Here is a 24510-nt window from a genome sequence, read left to right as displayed (position 1 = left end):
CGGGACACGGCAGGTGATGCGACCTTGCCAGGGGGTTCCCAGGCTTTCCCTGTGCTTAGGGGCGTTACTCACGGCACCCATCAGCCTTTATCGTTAAAGATGGTGAAAGAAATCCGTGACACCGTTGCCCAGCATGGTGTCGGGTCTGCTGAAGTTACGCAGACGATCGGAATGCTCCTTGCTGAGATGCTGACACCTTCCGACATCCGTTCTTTGGCACGTTCTCTTTTTGACTCTGTGCAGTTTGAGGTTTTTGAGGCCAAGTGGGCTCGTTTGGCGGCCAGCGCAGTGCAAAGGAATGCTATGCTCGGGCCGCAGGATCCCCTCGTGAGGATGACCTCATGCAACAAGCTCTGTGATGTCACAGCCCAATCTGTGACCTCACACAACCCACGCTGTGCTGTCACACAGCCCCTCTCTGACATCACAGCTGCTCTGTGCCTCCATGACACAGCCACAGAGGTGCTGCTGTCACAGATTGGGCTATGGCATCACAGAGTTTGTTGTGTGAGGTCATCAAGCAGCTAAGGCGTGATAGAGGGGACTGTGTGACATCACAGAGCAGGCTGTGACATCATGGCACGGCTGTATGACATCATAGAGCGGGCAGTGAGGTCAAAGTGTGTGCTGTGACATCACAGAGTGGCAGTATGACATCACAGGGAGGGTTTTGTGACATCAGAGAGTGGACTGTGACATCACAGAGTCGGGTATGAGGCCATAGAGCAGATTCTGCCCAAGAGCTTACAGAGCTCAAACTTAACAGGACTTAACTTATACCTCAACCTTAACTTCCACCTTCAACTTCACAATTTAGCAAAAGAACAGCACTTTACAGTATTTAACCGAACTTATAACCTATGACTTTGCAATTTAACTGAGAAATAACATTTAACACTATTCAACTTGGCTTATATTTTAAACCTAACAACTTAGCAAAGAACAACTCTTAGCAAAATTTAACTTAGCTTAGACCTTGTGATTTAACCCTACTGACAGGCCTGACTGGCTCAGCTATCCAAGGCACTCAGACCCCTCAGAGAGCAGCATTTCTGCCACATTTCCCAAGCACAGGCACTCCTGTGTGCACACAGACACAAAGAGTCAGTGCAAGGCACCTGTGAGAAATTCCCCTGAGGGCAGGGAAATGCTCCCTGCCGATGCTTTGGCATCTCCCCAGCGGGGGAAGGGTTGAGCCTGGAGGAGTGGGGGGATCGGCCCAGGCTCCCTCGTTGTTGGGGATCCCCGAGTGCAGCAAACGGGAGAGTTCCCGGCTCGGAGAGGCCCCACTCCCAGGGAGTCGCTGGCCCAGGAGAGCTCCAAGGGGCTCCTTTTGGAGCGCTGTCTGTAGGGCCCCAAGAGAGGGGCTTCAGTGCCAGCAATGTTTCATCCTGGCCGCACTTGGCATCCACAGCTTTCTTTGGCAGGGTGAGAACAGGGCTGTTGTGCCACCGAGGGAACAAAAACACTTCCCGGGGCTGCTCCTAAAGCAGCCAGGAGCTGGTTGGGCAGCAGCAGTGCCTGGAGCAGACAGTGTTTGTGATGAGCTCCAAGGAGCTGAGCCCAGGGGCTGTTGGCCAAGGCCGAGGCCCAGCGAGCATTTCTCAGCTGGCAGGGCGGCCGGAGAAGGTGGAGGCGGGGGAATAATTCACGCCCTCAGTGTGCTCCCAGTCGCTCCCAGTATTTCCATGTCCGTGCCCCAAGTGCTGCTCCCAGCCCTGATCCCTGGGGATGGGAATGTCCCGCTCCCTTGCCGGGGCAGGGTCACACCTGAGCCAGGTGTGCAGGGCAGGCCCTTGCCCTGACCCCCAGCACTGTCCCAGCTGCAGGATCTGCTTCCCACCGGCCTCTTCCTCCTGCGGCCCCGAGCCCAGCTTGGTGCTGAACAAAGGGGCTGGGCCGGGGCCATCCCCCGGCGGGGGCTGCACACCCCCCTGCCCCCTCCCCAAATTCCCTCTGGGGGAGACGGAGCTGGGGCTGGAGCCCTGTGGGGAGGGACAAGGGGGTGACAATGGGATGGGGGGTGTCACACACGCTCTGGGGGGACACGCACGGCCCCGGGGACCCCCCCATATCTTCTGCAGAGCCAGGACGATGAACCCCAACATGGAGCCACTGACCTCTGGCAGTATCTTGAGGGTGGGGTCTGGTGGCAGCTTTGGGAGTCTGGGGGAGTCACAACCACCCAAAAACGCCCTCCCAGCCCCACAGCCACTCCCAGACTCCTCAAACCACCCCACAGCTCCCAGCCAGGACCCCCCCCCCCAACTACTCCCTGCAAGATAAATGACCCCAAGAACCACCAAAACCCGTTTCCATCTTCCCCAGGACCCACCCAAATTCTCTGCAAGCCACACAGCCCTGTCAGGGACCCAAATCTCCCTCATAGACCCTGCCAAGCCCCCTCCCAGCACCACAAATGCCCACAGGATTGACAGAAGCCCTTCCCAGTCCCCCCAGGAGCCCCTAAACTCCCACCTCCCATGGCACTGACCAGGAGAGCTTGGTGGACAGGAACATTTACAGCCAGGATCAGCTCGGGCACTTCAGCAGTGATTTGGGCACTTTGGGGGAACATCCTGGATAGGGAGACCCAGGCCAGGCACTGGGACAGACAATTAGAATTATTGGAGAACAGGCGGGCTCAGGTGGACACCTTTTGCCGGCACACCTATGAGATTGTGGACATGTCCCCTGCCTTTGATAGCTTCAGAACACCCAAATCCTCCCAAATATTCCATTGAAACAACCCCAAATTCACCCCCAAATCCTGGTAAATGGTGCAGCTTTAGATCTCTTTGCTCAATTTCTTTATTTTCACCCCCGTTTTGGTTGTTTAGACAGGGTGAAGAAAAAAAATATTTAAATGGAAAAGACCTCCAAGATCATGCAGCACTGCTTGATGCCACCAGAAGAAATAACTGGACAGAGCGGGTGAGATTTCTTTGGGGTGTAAAGTCAACAAATCGCTTTCTGCCAGTGAATTTCCAGTTTACATCAGAGTCCTGATGGATGTTCCTGCCCCTGTGTTCATCCAGGTGCCTATGGGGATCCAAGAGGACATGGAGACCACCTTCCGGGTGTCTTCTCAGCAAGGATCACTGGGAATGTGGGTCACCAGGGCTCTGACCAAAGTGGGTCCTCCCATGGGGGATGGAGTTGGAGCAGGGCACGAAGCTCTTCCCACAGCTGAGGCATTTGCAGGATTTCGCTTACCGGTGCTTCCGTTGGTGTTGGGTCAAGGTAGAGCTCCTGAAGAAGCTCTTCCCACACTGGGGACACTCGTAGGGCCTCTCCCCAGTGTGGATGCGCTGGTGGGTGACGAGGTGGGACTTTTGTTTGAAGCCCTTCCCACAGTTAGGGCAGCGGAAAGGCCTCTCCTTCGTGTGAATCCGCTGATGTACAAGGAGACTGGAGCTGGTCTGAAACCTCTTCTGACACTGGGGACACTCGTAGGGCCTCTCCCCAGTGTGGATCTATCGGTGGATGATCAGCTGGGACTTTTGGCTGAAGGTCATCCCACATTCCCCACACTCATAGGGCTGTTCCCCAGTGTGGATCCTCTGGTGGCAGATCAAGGGGGACCTCTGGCTGAAGCTCTTCCTACATTCCCCACACTCATAGGGCTGTTCCCCAGTGTGGATCCTCTGGTGGCAGATCAAGTGGGATCTGCAGCTGAAGCTCATCCCACATTCCCCACATTCGTAGGGCCTCTCCCCAGTGTGGTTGCGCTGGTGGGTGACGAGGTGGGACTTTTGTTTGAAGCCCTTCCCACAGTTAGGGCAGCGGAAAGGCCTCTCCTCCGTGTGAATCCGCTGGTGCATGAGGAGACTGGAGCTGGTCTGAAACCTCTTCTGACACTCGGGACACTCGTAGGGCCTCTCCCCAGTGTGCATGCGTTGGTGGGTGACGAGGTGGGAGCTGCAGCTGAAGCCCTTCCCACACTCCCCACACTCGTAGGGCCATTCCCCGGTGTGGATCATCTGGTGCTGGATCAGGTGGGAGCTCTGCCTGAAGCTCTTCCCACACTCCAAGCACTTGTAGGGCTTCTCCCCATGTTGAACCATCTCATGGCCCACCAGCTCCGAGCTCTGGCTGAAGCTCTGTCCACCTTCCTGGCACAGGATGCCGGGGCTTTTTGGGCTCCTGGGGTTCCTTCTCCCCTCCCTCTCTGCTTTGGGCTGCAGGGGCTCCAAGGAGTCCCCCCTGCCCCTCTCCAGGCTGTTGAGGGTCCCGACAATGGTATCGCTCCCCCCTCTCTGGGCTCCCCACTTTGGGCTCCTGGGGGACACAGGGCTCTGCTCCTCCAGGCTGCCTCTGCTGGCAGCTGCCACCGGGACCCCCCAGTGTCCCCCCAAGGGGCCTTTTCCACTCAGCTTTGCAGTTCTTCATTCTCCAAACATCCCCCCCAAGAACCCAACCCAGGGACCCCCCCAGGATATCTGGGCCGAGCTCCCCATCCCTGGTCACCCATGGGATGGGGGGTGATGGTCCCAGGGGGGCTGCGAATTCAGGGAGGGCTCGACCTCATGATTCCTTTTTCTTTCCCTGATCCTCCTTTGTCCCTTCTCTTCCTCTTCGTCCCATGCCTCCTCTTCCCTCCCTCCTCCTCCTCCCCCAGGAGCAGCGACATCCTCGGTGCCCTGTTCCCGCAGCCCTGGCAGCCCGCGGTAGGAGCGGGGATGGAGCCGGGACAGGTCGGGATGGGCAGCGCGTGGCTCTCGGCTGCTCCCACCCGCTGGGGGCGGGGGGAACCCGGCCCGGGCAAAAGGAGAGGCACACTGGGAAAACTGGGGGCTGCACATCCAAACTGGGCCTTGCTGGGGACCCTGCCAGGGGACTGCCAGCCCTTGGGGCTCCTCTCGGGAGATCCGGGAGGGGGGAACGCAGAGAGGGCTGGGGGATCCCAGGAATGGCAGCACTGGGAGTGACATTTTTATACTGGGATCGTACTGGGATCATACTGGGAGCAGCTGGGCCCATGTGGGCGCAGACTGCGGTCACACCGAGGGAGACTGGGATCATATTGGGATCATACTGGGATCACATTGGGACAGAGTAGGAGCCTGCAGCGGGCAATTGAGACCATGCTGGCGCAAATAGGATACACTGGGAGTGACTGGGATCATTCTGAGTTTGACTGGGAGCAACTGTGAGCAACCGGGATCATGCTATGAGCAAGTGGGAGGAACTGGGAGTCACTGGGTACATGTTGGGGGTGACTGGAAACAACTGGGCTTCTACTGAGATCAACTGGGATCATGCTGGAGGTGACAGGAATCATATTGGCAGTGAGTGCAACTACACTGAGGCTGAGTGGGAGTGGTTGTGAACAAATGGGATCATGCTGGAAGGAACTGGGAGCGACTGGGAATATGCTGGAAGGAACTGGGGTACACTGTGAGAGACTGGGAGTGACTGGAACAAAAGTGAGGGTGAAAGGGAGCAACTGGAACCATGTGGGGCACAACTGGTTCATACTGGCAGTGACTGGGAGCACACTGGTCTCATCTCTAGACCATACTGAGAAGGACTGGACTAATACTGGGAGTGTCTGAGAGTGACTGGGAACACACCAGGCACATCATCCCCCATACTGGGTGTGACTGGGAGCACCTGGGAACACACTGGATGAAAGTGGGAGCAACAGGGACTGTGCTGGAGGCAAATTGTATCATAACGGGGAGTGACTGGCAGCAACTGGGCTCCTGCTGGGAGCAGCCCCTGGCGGCCCCGGCAGCCCCGCACCCCTTTCCCGGCCATGCCGCCCCTCCCGCCCCAGCACCCCCCATTGCCGGGGTGCCGGCACTGCCAGGGGTCCCCCCCTCTCGGGGTCCCCGCTGGGGCTTCTGGGGCTCTTCTCTCTCTGGGCTCCCACTCAGGGCAGCCGCGGCTCTCCCGGGGCTCCCTAAAACCGGTGTGCCCCTGCCGCGGCTCTGCCGCCAGCGCCGCCTACCAGGACCCCCCAAAAACACCTCCTGGGGACCCCCCACTGTCCCCCCAAGCGCCAGCTGCGGCTCGGCTTTGGAGCCCTGCCAGCTCCAAACATCCCCCAAAAAACCCCAAACCCAGGGAGCCCCCAGGATATTTGGGCTGAGCTCCCCCTCCCCGGGCACCTGCGGGTATTACCGCGGGCCGTGAGGGAAGACAAGCACGCAACCAATATGATTGATAAGCAAGCTCCAGTTTATTCAAAGATCCAGTCAGTTTATATAGTCTTTTGCAAGCAATATTAGCAACAAGCTCTCCTTGGTCAATTCATAAAGGTTCATTGTTTTATGTTCTTCTACATGCAGTTTCAGCTGTAGCTAAGTTTTTCATCTGCTAGCTTTTTACTTTGCTAAGTACATCTTGTTTTGCATCCGGTTCTTGTACAACTCATATCTCAAGGATATTCTGCCTTTTGCTATATGTACATGCACAGTGTACTGTTCACAGGCCAGTGCTGTTTCCCAGGCCAGTTTCCCAGGCCAGAGCTCCTCCCGGGCACATAGCTCAGGTCTGGGGTCTCAAACAGAGGATTGATGGAATAACTGTTCCATCAATCCATGACCCTGTTCCTGCAACCATTCCTCAACAATTCCCCCGTTTTTCTTTTGTGCAAGCATTGTTTGATTGGTAACTGATGAAGCAATTTGATGCATAACCCTCTGTAAGCAAATGCAAATACATGGCAATAAACATACAAACAATAAAATCACTAAACCGAGCATAATCAAATATTGATTGATAGAAAGAAACCATGGTCCCCGGCCCAATGATTTAAGCTAGTCATCTAATCCAAATCCATCTGCTTGTTGTAACTGAGTAGTAAGCCTGTGCAATTCACTGATTTGTTTATGTATTGACTTTGAATGATCAGACAAATTCATGCAACACATACCTTCAAAATCTTCACAACCATGTCTCTGGGCCAATAGTAAAAAATCAATAGCAGCACGATTTTGTAAAGTAGCATGCCTAACAGAATCAACATCCAGCAAAAGATTAGACAATGCAGCAGATGTAGCATTAGTCTGTTTGGCAAGCCAGCAACCTAATCTGTTCAGTGTAGCTCGTGCCTTAGCTGCTGCAGCACCAGGAACAAAAATAGAAGCAGTTATAATTGCTCCTGGGGACTAAAACTTTATATCATCTCTGCAGTCACTCTGAGATGCATGGGTCAACCTTTTTTGTCTATGATGTCCGGATACTTTTAATATCATAGACATATTTGGTGTCAATAAAGACAGTCGTCCAATAGTGCAGGGACCTCCTTTAAGTCTAGAAGGTATACCAGACCAAGCACGATCTCCACAAATGAGAAAATACCCAGTAGGTAGCTGCAGTGGAGATGTAGAGGAAACTGAGACATGTGCTGAAGTGTAGTTACACCAATAAGAGGAATTTCTATGTATTGGAAGGCTGGAATTTGCTGAAATTGAATACCTGCTGTTGAGATTCTGTTGCTGTACACTAGCCCAATTAAAAATAATGCATGCATCAGCCTTCACTGATCCCAAAAGCTCTAACTCTTGTGGCTCAAGAGAAGCAAGAGGAAGGTAAGGAACCCAAGAATCCCAGTTATCCACATTATATTGAGGCTGTGTTACCTTACAGGTTGATATCTTCTGAGGGCAAGGCCAATTTTCGACAGGTACCCCTACTAAACAGGTAGAAAATGGATTTCCAGGTGAAGATAAAGACAGACAGATAGTACTCTGATTTGTCAAATTAGCCATAGTGACCCATATGTTTGTTTTTGGTTGTGTAGGAGCCCAAGCATCAGCATACAGCAAAATTGACAATAGCAAAATCAAAGGTATTATTCTGTCTAGAAATAGTGTCCTCCTTCTAGGTTATATTTAGTCCAAAGAATATTAGTCTTTAAAACATTATTTAGTTCTTGACAAATAGGCTCAAGCCGTAGTCGTCTTTGGTGGAGCCTTCGTTCATCGGTGGAGGTGTCAGTGGTGGCTGTGGAGGTGCTGGCGGTGGCCGTGTTGTAGCTGGACGTGTCCACTTGCTAGGAACCCACAAGGGACCTGTAGGTGTGGATACACACATATGACCTCTACCCATGTAATTTACAGGTGCTGGTCCTGACCAAATCCTTGTAGCAGGATGCCTATACATTACAGTTATTGATTTTTCTGTATCATTTTGTTTTGCAAGTGTTCCATGTACAAATGCAGGGGGCATATCATGAACACCAAATATACAAAGATGATTTAAAGTGAATAATGCTTTTGCCAATCTCTCCTGTGGATCAGTAATTGTTTTAAATTCTGCAAGGTATTGTTTTAAAGTTTGATTTGCCCTTTCTACAATGGCTTGACCTGTAGGGGAGTGTGGTATACCTGTAACATGCTTAACACCCCATAATTGCAAAAAGCAATTAACTTTCTTCTCTACATATGCAGGTCCATTATCTGTTTTGATAACTTCAGGTACCCCTAAAATAGCAAAACACAGTGTTAAATGTCGAATGACATGAACTGCTTTTTCTCCAGCTTGTGGCGAAGCCACAATGAAATGACTGTAAGTATCAATAACTACATGGACATAACTAAGCGCCCAAATTCAGTTACATGAGTCACATCCATTTGCCACAATTCATTCGGGCCTAAACCTTGAGGATTTACCCCCAGGCCGAGACCCGGTCCATTGTGATGACTGCAGTCTGGACATGCTCTGACAATTCCTCGAGTTGCTTCTATTGTAATATCAAAGCAACGCTGTAGCCCTTTTGCATTTTGATGAAACGAGGCATGGGCATTGCATGCTTTTGTGAAATTGTCCATAGGTACAGTTATTGACACCAGTCTATCAGCACGAGCATTACCTTCTCCTAATCCTTCCACCCACTTAGGACTCCTGATGTGAAAAATAGCATATGGAGCAGATCTTTGTCGTATTGCAGACTGCAACTGTGCGAAAAGTGCATTCAAGCGCTGATTTTGCACTTCTCGCAACAGAGCATCCTCAATACGCTGCGTTACCCCAACTGCATACAAAGAATCAGACACAACATTTATAGGATCATGCATCCATCGACAAAATGCACACACAATTGCTGAAAGTTCCAATGTCTGTAGAGTATCTGATTCCTGACCCTCTGTTATGACATGATTCCATTGTCCCTGTTCATTCCAGGTAAGAGCAGCTTTTCGAGATTTGTGACCTGCATCTGTAAACACAGTAACAGCATTAATCAATGGTGTTTCACAATATTTTGGCCGTAACAGCCAATTTTGTGAGGAGACCCAAGGTAAAACAGGTGAAGACAGCGATGACAATTGAATTTCAGCATTAGAGTCTAAAATGCTAGTTTGTAATTCAGAAGAATGTTGTAAAAACCAGTCTAAATCAGCCTGTTTTATCGGAACAAAAATTCTTTGTGGCTCTTCCCCTGTAATCTGTACCACCCTTTTCCGGCTTTTTCGAATCAAGAGTGCAAGTGCCTCCACACGTGGTTGAATAGAATTACAAGGCTGTAAAGGTCCAAACACCCATTCTAACACCTTTGTATCCTGCTGTTTTCCTCTTTTGTTTTTTTAGCTGTTGAGTGAGAGCACCCATAAGGTGTTTTGGATGAGACAGAATAGTAATGTCTATAGGTAAGTCAGGATTTCTACGATCAACAGCTCTTTGGGCCACAGTATCAGCAATATTTGCCACAACTGCACGCTGCCTATCAGTCAATTGAATAGGTGCAGCAGGATCTGTACCTTTTAGCAATGGTTTTAATTCATCAAGTTCATAATTTGAAATACCAACAACTGGACGGAGCCACTGAATGTCACCTATGAATCGCTGCATATCATGCAGAGTGTGCAAATCAAGTTGCAGGGCAACCTTTTGTGGCTGAATGTGCATATCAGAAATTACCCAGCCCAAATATTTCCAGGGTGCAGAATGCTGAATTTTTTCTGGGGCAACACATAAATTGTGATTATGTAGCTGTGTGAAAATAAAGGCCTCTTGCTGAGTAGTAAATGGAGCTTCCTGTGCAAACAAAATGTCATCCATATAATGATATATCATCATATTAGGACAAGCAGTTCGAATGGGCAGTAAGGCGGCATCCACAAACAACTGACACAATGTAGGACTGTTGCGCATCCCTTGAGGAAGGGTCACCCATTCATACCGACTTGCAGGTGCCTCACGATTCAGGGAAGGTAATGTAAATGCAAATAGTTTAGTATCATTTGGATGGATGTTAATTGTAAAGAAACAGTCCTTTAAATCAATGATAAGGAGTTTCCAACCCTCAGGTAACATGGCTGGATTGGGGAGGCCTGGCTGTAGTGCCCCCATTGCCTCCATTTGGGCATTGACTGCACATAAATCATGAAGCAAACGAAATTTACCAGATTTCTTTTTGATTACAAATATTGGAGTGTTCCATGGACTAGTAGAAGGTTTAGTGTGCCCCTGATTCAGTTGTTCATTAACCAGAACATGTGCTTGTTGCAGGCTTTCTCTTTTTAGCGGCCACTGCTCGATCCATACTGGATCATCAGATTTCCAGGTTAAGGGGATCGGGAAAGCCCAAGTAGTGACCGCTACTAAAAACAATCTTTTGTCACCGGGCGAGCTCCTAATTGCATAAGGATATCTCTGCCAAATAATGTTTCAATTTTAGGTGGTAATGGCATAACAGTAAGAAATTGTACACAAGTGCGACCATCTAGTAATAAACAATTTTTGTCCTTACTGCGGCAAACTGAAGCAGACCCCCCTACCCCCTCAACTCCAGCAATCATAGGAGAAAGTGACCAAGAGGTAGGCAAACAGTCCTTGCTGATGATAGTGATAGCTGCTCCAGTATCGAGGAGTGCCATTAGCTGCAGCTTTTGATGACCATTCTCCAAAAAATAACAGGAGCTTTGGGCCGCTCCTCCATGGGAAGACAAAGAAGTGCCATACCTCCTGTAGATCCAAATCCTGCCGACCCCCGTTGTTGCTGTATGGTGGTCGAGGCAGCTTCTGTCAACTGTAATGTAGGCACTAGCGGAGCGATTTTACTGCCCTTAGAAATAAACAAAGGAGGATAAAATATCATAGCAACAATAAGAATTTCACCTGTAAAATCAGCATCAATAACACCAGGTAACACAAAAAGACCCTTCAAACCAGTAGATGATCGACCTGAAAGAAGAGCACCACAAGGTTTATCTTTGTGCATTACCGGTCCCTTGACCCCAGTAGGGATTTTTACAGGCTTTTGATCAATCAGGGTAATGTTTATTGTGGTTGCCAGGTCCAGGCCGAAGCTCCCTCTTGTGTCTGGCTGGAGAGAGCTGGCTGGTTGTAGTTTTCTGGAGCACACCATACGGGAGCCGCCATTGGGATCTTCGCGCCGCGGCCCTTCGCGCTCCGATTCGCGTTTCCCGATCGCCTACAAACTTCAGTAGAATGAGAGTTCACAGAACATTTGTTACACCATACTGTCCCTTCTCTGCAGCTGTGACGAAAATGTCCCATTTTTCCACACCGGTAACATCTTATACGAGGTTGTTGCTTAAACTTATTTGCTGATTGTAATGGAGTCAGAGCAGCAAAGGCTTGTGTTTGGGCTTGCACCAAATCTTTCCCTATATCCCTGAGTGCTTCTACTAACATTGCCTGAGAACCTGCAGGAACCCTCGACATTCTTTCTAACATTTCCTCCACTGTTGCATCAGTGCTCATTGTGTTAAGAATACTTCTAGTGGAGGCATTACAATTTTCTAAAACACACTGTCTTAATAGGGCTCCCTTCATAAAGTCCTGTACATCAGCTAAATTGATAGCCTCAGTCACCCAATCCACAAAGGAAGTAAAAAGCTCATCTCTGCCTTGCTTAATAGACATATAAGAAGGAGATACTGGTTTTATCTTAACCCTGGAGAGTGCTTCTTTAGCTAATCGCATAGCAGCCTTTAATACTTCAGCCCCTACCTGTGCCTGCATTTCAATTGTAGTGAACTGCCCAATACCCATTAATTGCTCAACAACAGTTACCCCAAATAAAGGGTCATTCCGTTGTCGTGGAGTTTCAGCAAAACGATTACATAATTCATGCAAATGAGCCTGCCACAGCATCAACTGAGACTGCGTCATAATCATTCTCATGATACCCTTAATATCTTCTGGAAGAAGCAAACCTGAGCTCCATATGTAATTAATCATTTGCTTTGCAGGTTCCCTGTGTATTCCACATTCATTAACTGTGGCTCTCAATTGTGAAAGCAATTTCCAATCCACAGGATGATAATTGCCTGTCTGACCCCCTCCTGCATTTGGTGTATAAACAACAGGAAAAGATTGGCAATCTATGTCAGAAATAGCAGAACACATGTCATAATCCTTATTATTTATTGCTTCTTTTTGGATACTTAACCAATCTATTCTGTGTATTACTGGTAAATTTTTAGGATGTTCTTGCTTAAAAGAATCACCAGCAGATGTCATTAAAACTTTTTTGTGATTGTTCTGAACAGTTTCATCCTGTAGCTGCTCTCTGTCACCCTCTGGGATTTTTTCATTATTTATTATTGTTCATTTCCAGGGAGAGGATCTGTGGATGACTGAGCAGCATTAAAGACAGGATTAAGAGCAGGAGGAGCAGTAGGTTGTTTATCACTCTGTCTGCTCTTAATTTCAATAATATTTCTTACTGGAGGAATAGGATTGGAATCAACCCCTAAAGAATGCATTCCTGGTTTAACCCCTTCTAGAGTGGCAGTAGCAACAGCAGCAACTTTCTTTTCTGCCTGATACCTCTGCAAACAATTTAAGACCAAGCGCCACGACCTCATTAACTTTCGAGCAACTTTGTCATCATCAATCACTTTAAACCAAAGAATATTTCCTAATTCACGCCACTCATTTACATCAAAGAGATCCCCCGAGGCTTTAAATAAGCCCTGAGCCCGACCATAGGCGTACAAAGACGGCGGATCTTTCTCTAAATCTATATCAGCTAAATCATGTTTCTTTAAGAAACTATTAAGTAATTGAAGAGCTACTTCACTTTCCATAATCTGACCCTTAAGTGCAGCCTTTGTACCTCACCAGCTCTTCCCAGACAGCGAGTCTTGTCCTGACTCCTCGGACGGCGAGTCTTGCTCTGACCAAGGCTCGAGACGACTCCTTATGCCAGCATCGAGTCGAAATTTTAGCCCTCCGAACGCTGCTTATTCGGTGCTACCGGTCCCACCGTCCTGGTCCACGAGGCACCGAGACCCCTGAGGGTCGCAAGGGTCCCTGTTCCGGGCACCAAATATTGCCGCGGGCAGTGAGGGAAGACAAGCACGCAACCAATATGATTGATAAGCAAGCTCCAGTTTATTCAAAGATCCAGTCAGTTTATATAGTCTTTTGCAAGCAATATTAGCAACAAGCTCTCCTTGGTCAATTCATAAAGGTTCATTGTTCTATGTTCTTCTACGTGCAGTTTCAGCTGTAGCTAAGTTTTTCATCTGCTAGCTTTTTACTTTGCTAAGTACATCTTGTTTTACATCCTGTTCTTGTACAACTCATATCTCAAGGATATTCTGCCTTTTGCTATCTGTACATGCACAGTGTACTGTTCACAGGCCAGTGCTGTTTCCCAGGCCAGTTTCCCAGGCCAGAGGTCCTCCCAGGCACAGAGCTCAGGTCTGGGGTCTCAAACAGAGGATTGATGGAATAACTGTTCCATCGATCCATGACCCTATTCCTGGAACCATTCCTCAACAGGATGGGGGCGATGCTCCCCGAGGTGCTGTGAGCTCAGGCAGCGCCAGGGCCACGCGATTCCTTCTCTCCTCTCCTCCGGCTGCTCCCTGCTGCCGCTGCGCCTCTTCCTCCCTCCCTCCTCCTCCTCCCCCGTTCCCGAAGCCCCCGAAGCCGCGGGAGGGGCGGGGATGGAGCCGGGACAGGTCGGAACACAGAGAGGGCTGGGGGGGATGCCAGGAGTGGCAGTGCCTGGGCTGTACTGGGATCATTCTGGGATCGTACTGGGAGTGAGGAGGAGCAGCGCGATGGCTCCAGCGCTGGGGCTGGGGGCGCTCCTGGGGCCCCGTGGGGGCAGCGAGAGGTGAGGGGGAGCCCCGGCACCGGGACTCTTTGGTCGCCCATTCCGGAGCACCGAGGGGCCCCTGAACCCCCATTCCCGGGCACCGCCATCCCCCCGCACCCCCATTCCCGGCCTGGGTTCCACCCCGCACCCCCTTATCCGGCACCAGCAACTCCCGCACCCCTTTCCCGGCCATCCCGCCTCTCCCAGCCCCCCGATCCCCATTTTCCTTCACCCAGAGAACCCCTGGACCCCTATTCCTGCCTTTCCCAGCGCCCAGCCCCTCCTTTCCTCAACACCGAGCACACCCGGGAACCCTATTCCCAGCCAGCCCGGGTTTTCCCACCTTTTGCTGGGAATGGGGACACTGGGGACCCGTGGAGCTCCCTTTCCTGGATACAGGAACCCCCTTAACCCCGCCCGTCCCACCTCTACCCACCCCAGCCTCCCCTTTTCTCAGTCCTGGAACCCCCAAACCCCGTTCCCAGCTCTCCTGTTCCCCTATTCTCTCCCCCGTGCCCCGCCAGCCCCCAAATCTCCTTGTCCCCCCAGTTCTCCTGTCGCCGCGTTCCCTGCCTGTGGCGCTGTTGGAGCCCGGCCTGGGGTTCCCCCAGTTCGTGTCCATGGGGTCCCTGGATGGGATCCCCTTCCAGCGGGGCCGGGCGGAGCTGCAGCTGCCAGGGGTGGCAGCCGGAGCCAAGCCAGGATCTCGGCACCGCCAGAGCCGGCACAACGAGCGGCACCGGCACCGGGGAGCTGCAGGTGCTGCAGCATGCATCCTGTCATTCCCAGTTGCTCCCAGTTCCTCCCAGTGTGTGCGCAGTTGGCTCCCAGCATGCGCCTGGTACCTCCCAGTAACCCCAGTCAGGGTCCACTGACAGCCACTGCAATCCCAGTACAATTGTAGCTACTTTTGGTATGATCCCAGTCACTCCAAGTATGATGCCAGTCAGTTGTGGTCTAACTCCAGTTGCTCCCAGTCACTCCCAGTATGATGCCAGTGGCCCCCCGTGTGATTCCAGTTGCTCCCTGTCGATGCCAGCATGACCCCAGGAGCCTCCAGTATGATCCCTGTGATTCCCAGTCTCTCTCAGTATATCCCAGTCATCCCCAGTATGTTCCTGCTCCAGAGGCTTGAAGTGTATTCAAACCGAATATATCATCTTTAAAAAGACAGTGAGAAAACATGTTTTAGGTCCTGTTTAGGTTTTTTCTTCCTGTTAATACATGGCTATGTGCAATCTCCAAGTGACACTGAATCCAAGTACCTCCTCATGCAGTTGGAATCGATAGGAACATCGAGACCCTTCATGGCTGACAATCAATCAGTCTCTGTCCCTACTCCCACCCCAGCATTTCCCCCTTCCAAGCCCTGCACATCCAAGCAATAATTTTGTCTCCAGAGAAATCCCCAAAAGACACATTCACTCCTCTGGTGATGGCAACCCCATAAGCTCACGGACTAGTTTTCCCTGCAACATGCCACTCTGCCTGGGCTTTACTAGGCCAGGACTAGACCCAGAGCTAAGCAAACACATGCAGCAGGTGACATCAAGTTTTGCTTTCAGACAACCTAATTAACACATTCACATGCCCTTCTGTGACATCAGAAGCTGGCAAACATGAGGACTTTGCTGTCAAAGGTTACAGTTTGCACTGGGCCCAGAAGTGGTTTTCCCTAAGGCAAAGCAAATTGAAATGCGAAGTTTAAAAGCTTCAAGTGACTATGAAAGGAACTGCCGAATAATTTCTGGAAAGGCAGCATTGTCAATGATCATGCAGCCCACCAACAGCGGGAGCTGAATCCAGAATTGTTTCTTCCAGATCTGCAGAAATTCATGACACTGGCAAGCACTGGTCCATGGGAACAAATGACTCCCTGGCTCTGGGCTGAATGGCACCCAGGCTGCGGTATAGATTTGAGGAACCCTTGGCACTTGTTACTGGCCTCACAGTGCATTCATCCTTCTGCAAATAGGGTGCAAACAACACAGTTGGACTGCTGTTCCAGGTAAATGTACCTACAGATGACTTTTCCAAAGCAGTGCATCTTTTCCCAGTGAAATACATGACCTCTTCTTACCTATGAAATTGTGATTGAAGACCCCTGTGAGCCAGATCTGTGTGAGATTGCAAAGGGGCAAAGCTTTGGGATTTGGGCACACTTCTCTTTGTTTCCTTGCTCGGGCCTTTTGTGAGCACAGAACACATCTAGGTAGAAAACTTTGGACTATACAAGATCTTTTGGATCCATTGTCCCCCAAAGTGGTCAACAGGTGGCCCCGCTGTAATGCCAAGTAACAAAGAGCAGCACAAATGACACAAAGAAAACATGGCAAAAGAGGAAGAGGAGAGGCCCAATGAGGAAAGGATGTGGTGAAACAATGGCTCATGGAGTGAGCTGCACTGCCAAAATCACTAGGCTAGCAGGTCCTGGTCTCACGCTCTCCTCTTGGTTTATTTAAATTTTATTTATTTATTTACCTTTTTTTAGTCATCAAAATAAAATATATGCAATTAAAAATATGTCATCAAAATTTAAAGATACAATCAAAACACATTTATTCAAAACTACATCTAAAGATCAGAACATATGTACATCTATAACTATGAAGCCTAACACATAAATCCTATTCTTCAAACACTCTGCAGACAGGTGGCAGCTTCCTCCTGAGCTTGGAGGAAAGAGAGCACTTCTGGATGGGAGGCAATGGCTTGGAGGGAAGGAGCATAGAGGCACTGGCCAGGGAAAACCTCTTGGCAAGAGGGTAGCCAGTCAGGCCTGCAAAGTGGAGACACAAAATATAACAGAGGCCGCAATGCAAACCTAAAGCATCTGAAGCTCCGTATTTCATGGGACGCATTTCCTGCCAACTTCTAAACAGCTGCCCAGGGAAACATGCTCCTGCTGGCAGACACTGGAGGCAGGCCAGGGGAAAACCCTGACCCACTTCCACAGAGCTACCACAGGAACAGCCTGGCCTCTGGGCTGCCCTGGGACAGCAGGGAGCCCAGAGGCCTGTGCTTTCCAGGAATGGCTCAGCTGCACATGCACCCTCCTGCTCCTCTCCCTGCCCCACAGCTGAGCAGCCCTACAGCTACACGGGGCACTGGGAGAGCACAGCTCCATGCAGGGGGCACACGCAGGGCACAGCTGTTCCCTGGCAATGTGCACAGGCTCTCTGGGCTGCCACAAGACCCTTCCTCCCACCAGAGATGGGCCCAGCTCCCCCCTCACCTCTGTGTGAGGCTGAGCCATGCTCAGCCTTCACCTTGTCCTCCCTGGCAGTGGCCCTGGGGCCAGCGCTGCTCCGCTGACTCTGCTGGGGCTCCTGGGCCAAGTCCCCCTGAGCCGGCCGGGGGCCGAGGCCTCCATTGCCAAGGCCGAGGTTCGGCACATGAGTCTCCAAACCGAACAGGTCAGCGAGTTTCCTTGGGAGCAGAGGCATCCCAGCTCCTATCTTACAGCATGAGCTCTTTCCCTTCTTCCTCTGCGTTTTTGTTGTAGACTCAGAAGAAACTGTAATGCAGGTACAAGAGAAGAAGTGAATTCATTGAACTCATCCCTTTACCATCAACCCATCTAATGGGTAAGGATTCAAAGTGTATTTGAGTTCCCAAAAAGATTGGTTGGTTTTTTATTTTTCATGAAACTAGCATCAGTTTAATTTCTCTGAACAATATGGAGCTGGCAAGCCAGGAGAGGAGGGTTCTACTACTTCATGTGTTGCCCGTTGCCTCCCATCTACTACAGGAGCCCTTTTCTTCCAAACAATCGGAAATTCACAGTGGTCTCTAGAATCTGACACTGTCAAGGAAGTAATTGTTTTCAAAAGTAGTTTTCAAGGCCTTTGTTTTTGTATGTCCCACTCAATTCTAGGTTGGGTTTTGCACTTTTGGGATTTTTATGCTACTCTTTGCAACAAAGAAGTGCTGGGACACAAACAATGGCACCAGGTGTGTGACACAAAAGAAGCTCTTCTTTCTCCATCAGATCTGCCCAGGATGCTGTGAGCCTGTATTTGTAGGGAACACAGCGGTCCTCAAAAAGTTCCACTTTTGCTCTCCTTACTTGTTCAAGGGGTTTATTCTCTGCTTGCTTTTCACCAGAGACACGCAAACCCAAAGTAAACATGATCTGCCTCAAAATATTTCTATCTTGGCTAATACTGAAAATTCAAAATTTCCTTAAGAGAAGTAGCAGGGGGCAGGTCATTCTGAAATACTCTGCAACAGAGTTGTTTGAACTAAGAGAAGTAATTCTTTACATGGCTTCACAGAGGATAAATTCATATGGCAGCCAAGCATGCCTGAGAGGAATACCTGTCTTAAAACTGGATTCCTTCACTCTGTAGAATGCTCGGATCAGTAATAAAAGGGAGAAAGGTAAGGTTTAATGAGATGCGGCATATCTAGTCAGAACTAACCCAGAAAAAAATGTCACCTTACTTACTGAGCAATACTTCTCCCTAGCTGCACTAAGCATTCCAGCTGCATATCAGCAATTAAGGAGTCATTCCAAAGGGGTCGTACCCAGGATTTGGCAGAACTAACCCTGAGCAAAGGGACCAGGGCATCTGATCCCTTTTTCTGCATCAGCAGAATTATTTCTTCAAGTCTCATCTCTCCTATCATTACACACCCAGAGATGGCAAAGGAACAACAACAGACTTTGAGGCTTTCAACTTGAAAGCACTGGCTGACCCAGATGCACCAGAGACCGCATTTTGTCTGGCACTATTCCACTTGTCAGGGATCAGGCAAGGCAGGGAGGGGGGACAAGGCAGAAGGCATTTCCTCCCCCAGCCTCAGCCTGCAACACTGACACAGGCAGAGAGAGCCTGGGAAGAGGTTTGTCATCATGAACCTGCCATAGGTGGCTTTGGGCTTGTGCTCTCAGAGGATGACAAACTCAGACCTTGCACAGGCTGCAGCCATTTGGAAGGCCCTTTCTCTCTAACTGGAAAATTGAGAAGGACATTCTGTCAGAGGAGGTTTTCCTATTTCTGCCAATACAAAACCAGGCAATGTCCATGAATCTCCTTGGGATCTCAAAGGGTTCAGCTCAGAAATTGCCCCAAGGAAATGTTTTCGGCTTCAAAAGCAGGAGGATGGAGTGGGAACATTGCCCATTTCATGCAAAATGCCTTCTTTTTCCTTATTAATTGTGACGCTAGAAAGGCTGCAGGGAGAGAAAAGGCATGTGCAGGATGGAGAGCAATGTCTCCTTTTCCTGCACTGCATTTCCAGGGCCCCAAGGTACCACTCCAGCTCCTGCCACTCAACACTTCACACTGGAGGAATTTCCACAGCACCACCAGCGAACACTCCCAGTGCCTGGGCTCTGGCAGAGTCCATTGAGCCCATCAAGGAATTGAAACAGATTTAAAGAAATTTTAAAAAGAATGGGTTTCAACCAAGCTTTCCAAATGTCACCTCTGAGTCAAGAGTACAATGGTATTTTAGGACAGACATGCCCTGTACCTACCTGCATGTTCACAGTTCTCCTCCTTGCTTCTGCTGCTGGATGTTGGCCTGGAGAAGATAGAGGCCAAAAGAACATATGAGGAGGTAGAAAGAGAATGGAGGGAATGGGTGTATCATGAAAGGAGGCAAACCTTCTCAGCATGGTCACTCTGATGAAGGAGGAAATGCAACACATAAACCTAAGAGGATGCAGAGCTAATTCATTGTCCTTAAGCTTTCCATTGCTGGAGTCACACAGAGCTGGCCAGGCTCGGTGTGAAACAATAGCCAAGTCCAGCAGAGGACCCATCTTGAGCTGCTTTGAATCCCTGCCTCCTCTTGCCCACCACCAGCAGTCATTGTTCAGCTTGCATCGTAACTCCCCAATTCTGCTGTCTCTCCTTTTTGAGCCAAGTGGCTCCTACAGCCTCTCTGAAGCAGCAAGAGCTGCTGAGCTGAGACACCAGTCTGTGTGGAGGGCAGCTACTTTTATACAGCTGCCAAAGCTTGACTTTGCCTGCTCGTGCCTTACCCTGGCGACAGTCTCATGCTACATGTGGTCAGAGCCCTGCTGTCTCCTGGGAATGATATTACACCTCCTGACACTTTCAAGAACAAACAGGCTTTTTCCAACTCAGCTGCTAGGGGAGGATATTCAGATTGCACTTTAAAAAGGCCCTACCAAAGATTTTCTATAGGAATGATACTTCTGTGTCTATTTCTTTATTTTTATCACTCGGATATGTTTGACAGCTACATTTTCTAAGGCATATCCAAGCCAATATCTTTCCATCAGGTACAGTCCTATAACTCTTCTCTAGCACCTTGCTCTTTTTGATCTTAAGCGCAGATCAAAATATTAAATGTTGATTGCATTATACATCCTTGAAACTTATCTGGGATCTCATTTCACAGTGCAGGCCCAGGCACAATGAAGTTACACCTGATGATTACAGAAGCAGCATTCAAATTTGCAGACACCTCTCCAGTAGCCTCTATTGGCCCATACATATCCTCAGGGGTGCAAAAGCTGACAGACAAGGATCAGAGAATGCAAAGATCTGCAGGATCCAGACCCATGCAATTCAGTTGGCAAATGACACCACAACCATTACAGAGGGAATCAACAGCCTAGTCCAGCAGAGGACCCATCTTGAGGTGCTTTGAAGCCCTGCTTCCTCTTCCTCACCACCACCTCTGCTCTTGGGACATCGGTGCTGGCTTTCACATTGTGCTGGATCATCATAGATGGGCATAATGGGGAATACACAGAGGTTTGCCTAAATACATGGGACACCTGACTGTGCAAAATTACCACACGAGATGGGAAGAGAGAGGTGATCAGCACACTGCAGCAGCAGACTCCTTGGCTTACCTCATCTCCTGGGACTCCTGGAATTCCAGCTGCAGAGAGCTTTGCGGAGATCCGGCAGCACTGCCGAGAGGGGGACTTATTGCCTTGCGAATGGGGGGGATCAAGGGTGGTCCCAATGAGCCCTTCTTCATGACCCCTTCAGTGAAAAAGGGCGAGGATGTCTGGAAAGAGTAGAACACAGTGCTCAGATCAAGCCTCCAGCCTTGCCTCCACTCATGCCTCAAGACATTTAGCCATGCATTTAACTGGGACCTGGCAGGAAAAGTCAAACTGATGGAGCAGTTTGGCCTAGGATGGGGAAAGGTGACCTAGGAAAGGGAAGTGGTGAGGGACAGCCCCTGTCACATATTTGCCACCTCTCCCCTTCTGCCCAGTTTTCTCCAAGAGTTGCTACATGCCCAGCTGGCATTCCCATGTTTGACATCAAGATGTTTCTGAGGTGCCACTGGCCTTTTGGATGGCATGGGGGTGGCTTTAGATCACTATTTTCTCCCCGCCCCTAAGGTACCTAACAGCCAGTGCTGATCTCCAGCCAAGTCCCCACAAAGCCATTCTGCAGGATGTCCAAACCTGCTTTTCTCAAGCCCCTTGTTTCTCCTGCTGCTGCCCTTCCCTCCTGCAGTTCCTCAGCAGCCTTTGAGCCCAGATGCTGCTGAGCTCTCAGGATGCTCACTGCCCTCCAGCCCCCACACATCCATCATCTCAGGCTCACTGGCATTTAGGAAATTCAGCAGAGCTCCCTGCCCTGCTGCTCTCTGGAAGGTCTCTGCCTGCCCAAGTTCCTCCAGGGCCCCCATGCCATGGCCAGGAATGGGGCTGGAGGCAGTAGGGGCAGATGCACACCCTTCCTTCCTATCCCATCCCATTTCTGGTCCAGCTGAAGAGCCAGAGCAGAACCTGTTCTACCTTCAGTGAAGGGGTCAGTTCCTGTCAGGGAAAAGCTCTCAGAACTCTGCTGACTGCACACATACTGAAAATTTTCCACACTGGCCTTAGCTTGGCCTTCTTACCTTACATCCTGTTCCCTCTGAACTCAGCTCCTGTTTTTTTCTATGGTCCTCATCATAGCTGCTGCAATTTTTCCCATTTTCCTGCTCTCCGCTGCATATCTGGCCTGGCATGGTAGAAGGAGAGCTCTTCTGGATGGGAGGCAATGGCTTGGAGGGAAGGAGCATAGAGGGACTGGCCAGGGAAAACCTCTTGGCAAGAGGGTAGCCAGTCAGGCCTGCAAAGTGGAGACACAAAATGTAACAGAGGCCGCAATGCAAACCTAAAGCATCTGAAGCTCCGTATTTCATGGGACGCATTTCCTGCCAACTTCTAAACAGCTGCCCAGGGAAACATGCTCCTGCTGGCAGACACTGGAGGCAGGCCAGGGGAAAACCCTGACCCACTTCCACAGAGCTACCACAGGAACAGCCTGGCCTCTGGGCTGCCCTGGGACAGCAGGGAGCCCAGAGGCCTGTGCTTTCCAGGAATGGCTCAGCTGCACATGCACCCTCCTGCTCCTCTCCCTGCCCCACAGCTGAGCAGCCCTACAGCTACACGGGGCACTGGGAGAGCACAGCTCCATGCAGGGGGCACACGCAGGGCACGGCTGTTCCCTGGGAATGTGCACAGGCTCTCTGGGCTGCCACAAGACCCTTCCTCCCACCAGAGATGGGCCCAGCTCCCCCCTCACCTCTGTGTGAGCCTGAGCCATGCTCACAAGGGAAGAAGTGACTTAGGTGAACTCCCACCTTTATCATCAGCACATCTAATGGGTGTGGCACTCAAGGGGAATAATTGTTAGTTATTGAGACAATTTCTTTGGTTTTATTATTCATGGAACTAGCCTGCATTTAATTCCTTTGAGCAGTATTGAGTTAGCAAGTCTGAAGGGAAAGGTTGAAGGCTCCAATGATAAGAGGGGAAAAAAGATTCCTTCTTTAAGCCGCCTCGTGAATCCATGGGAAAAACCCACACAGCTGTGACTGCTAGCTCTGCAAACCACAAAGACCTGTCAGCAAGCAGGCAGGCCTTAGTGGTGTTTCTGTAGCACCGTAATACCATCCTTAGGGTTGGCCCCGATCAGCAAGCAGAGGAAGAATGGGAAATTTATCTGTAGTGAGACCCAACATTAATGGCAATGAAAGCAACAGGACTTGCATCTCATGACCACATCCAATCTGTGGTCAGCTTTGGCCACAGTCCCTGTCCTGGCTGACAGTACGAATGATTTGGCTACTGTCAAAAGGGGAAAGCAGAGTAAACTCATGATAGAATATTGTGATTCCATGGGCGTCCCTGCAGGATCCTTTCTATCTGTCAGCCACCTACTCTGACACAGAGCCAGCACTGACCCCCATGGACCAGTTTTCCCTGAAATCTGGTGGGATTTTTTTCCATTTGACTCCGGCCATTCAGCTTCTTTCTATCCTCACCTTTTCCTTCAGTGGTCTTTCCTTTTCTGGTCAAATCCATGTTTGAACCCGTGCTTCTGCCTCGCAGAAGTATCTGGGTTTGAATCTGGGAAGGCTCTCAGAGTAGACAGCGACGGGAGCTTGGTGCCCAGCCTTAGAACAAGGTCGGGTGACTCCAATCGCCAGCGGTCGGCACAGAGAGGCAGAGCCAGACGCGTCTCCTGCCGCTGTGGTCATGTCAACCAAAACCTTCACAACCCCAGCGTGGGGCTGCCCCTTTGTGACACGTTCGCCAGTGGTTCTCTGGTTTCCATGGCTGCAAAACCCCACCCCAACTCCATCCCTTTCCCTTCCCTACTCCACAGCAGGCAGCCTTAAGCCCAGCCAGGCCAGGCCTGGGGGCTTCACACTGTCTAGGAAGTAGACCCTTTCCAAAGCTCCTTTTCAAGGCCTTTTTCTCTGTAATTCCCACTCAGTTCTGGGTTGAAGCTTGTTGGTGTGGGATGTTGTTTATTTCTCTTCACATCAAACAAAGTGGTGGGACACAAACAATGGCACCAGGCGGTGGAAGTAAAAGAAGCTTTGCACTCCCCAGTAGATGACCCCACAATTCAGCTGGCCGATAGCTGTAGGGAACAAATTGACCATCCAAACGTTCCACTTTTGCTCTGCTTCATTGTTCCAGGGCTTTATTCCCTGCTTTCTTTATTGCAGAGACACCCAAACCCAACATAAACATGATCTGCCTCAAAACATTTTTGATCTTGGCAGTTCCTGACAATTCAAAATTTTCTTTATGGAAATAGCACAATAGGCAGGTCATTCTGAATACTCTCCAACAGAGCGGATAAAACTAATCATGCTTGATTTGGCACAACTAAGCCTGAGCCATGGGACCCATGGGTCTGATCCTTTTTTTTTTGCATCCGCAAAATCATTTCTTCAAGTCTCATCTCTCCTATCTATTCAAAGAAGCTTTGCACTCTGCATTAGATGCCCCCAGTATTCAGTGGGCCAGTATGATCAGTGGATCTGTAGGGTGTAAATTGGCCATGCAAAATTCTCCTTCGTTGTGGCAGGGGTTTAGCTCCAATTTCTTTCCTGCAGACACACCCCAACCCAACATTACAACTTCTGCCTCAAAACAATTCTCATTTGGACTGTCCCTGAAAATTCAGAACTATACTCAGAGCGTTTCCCTGTCCCTAGGGAAAGGCTCCAAGGCTGGGCTCTCACCT

The 24510-nt window shown here is 50.1% G+C and overlaps 1 pseudogene; it reads right to left on the bottom strand.

Moving 5' to 3' along the window:
• The window catches only part of LOC137467415 (zinc finger protein 850-like), a 72743-nt pseudogene that overhangs the window by 21004 nt on the left and 27229 nt on the right, over nt 1–24510 (bottom strand).

Source organism: Anomalospiza imberbis, unplaced genomic scaffold (assembly GCF_031753505.1).
Source record: "Anomalospiza imberbis isolate Cuckoo-Finch-1a 21T00152 unplaced genomic scaffold, ASM3175350v1 scaffold_62, whole genome shotgun sequence".
Taxonomy (NCBI): domain Eukaryota; kingdom Metazoa; phylum Chordata; class Aves; order Passeriformes; family Viduidae; genus Anomalospiza; species Anomalospiza imberbis.
The sequence above is the reverse complement of the archived record's forward strand: the minus strand, read 5'-3'. Positions and strand labels throughout refer to the sequence as shown.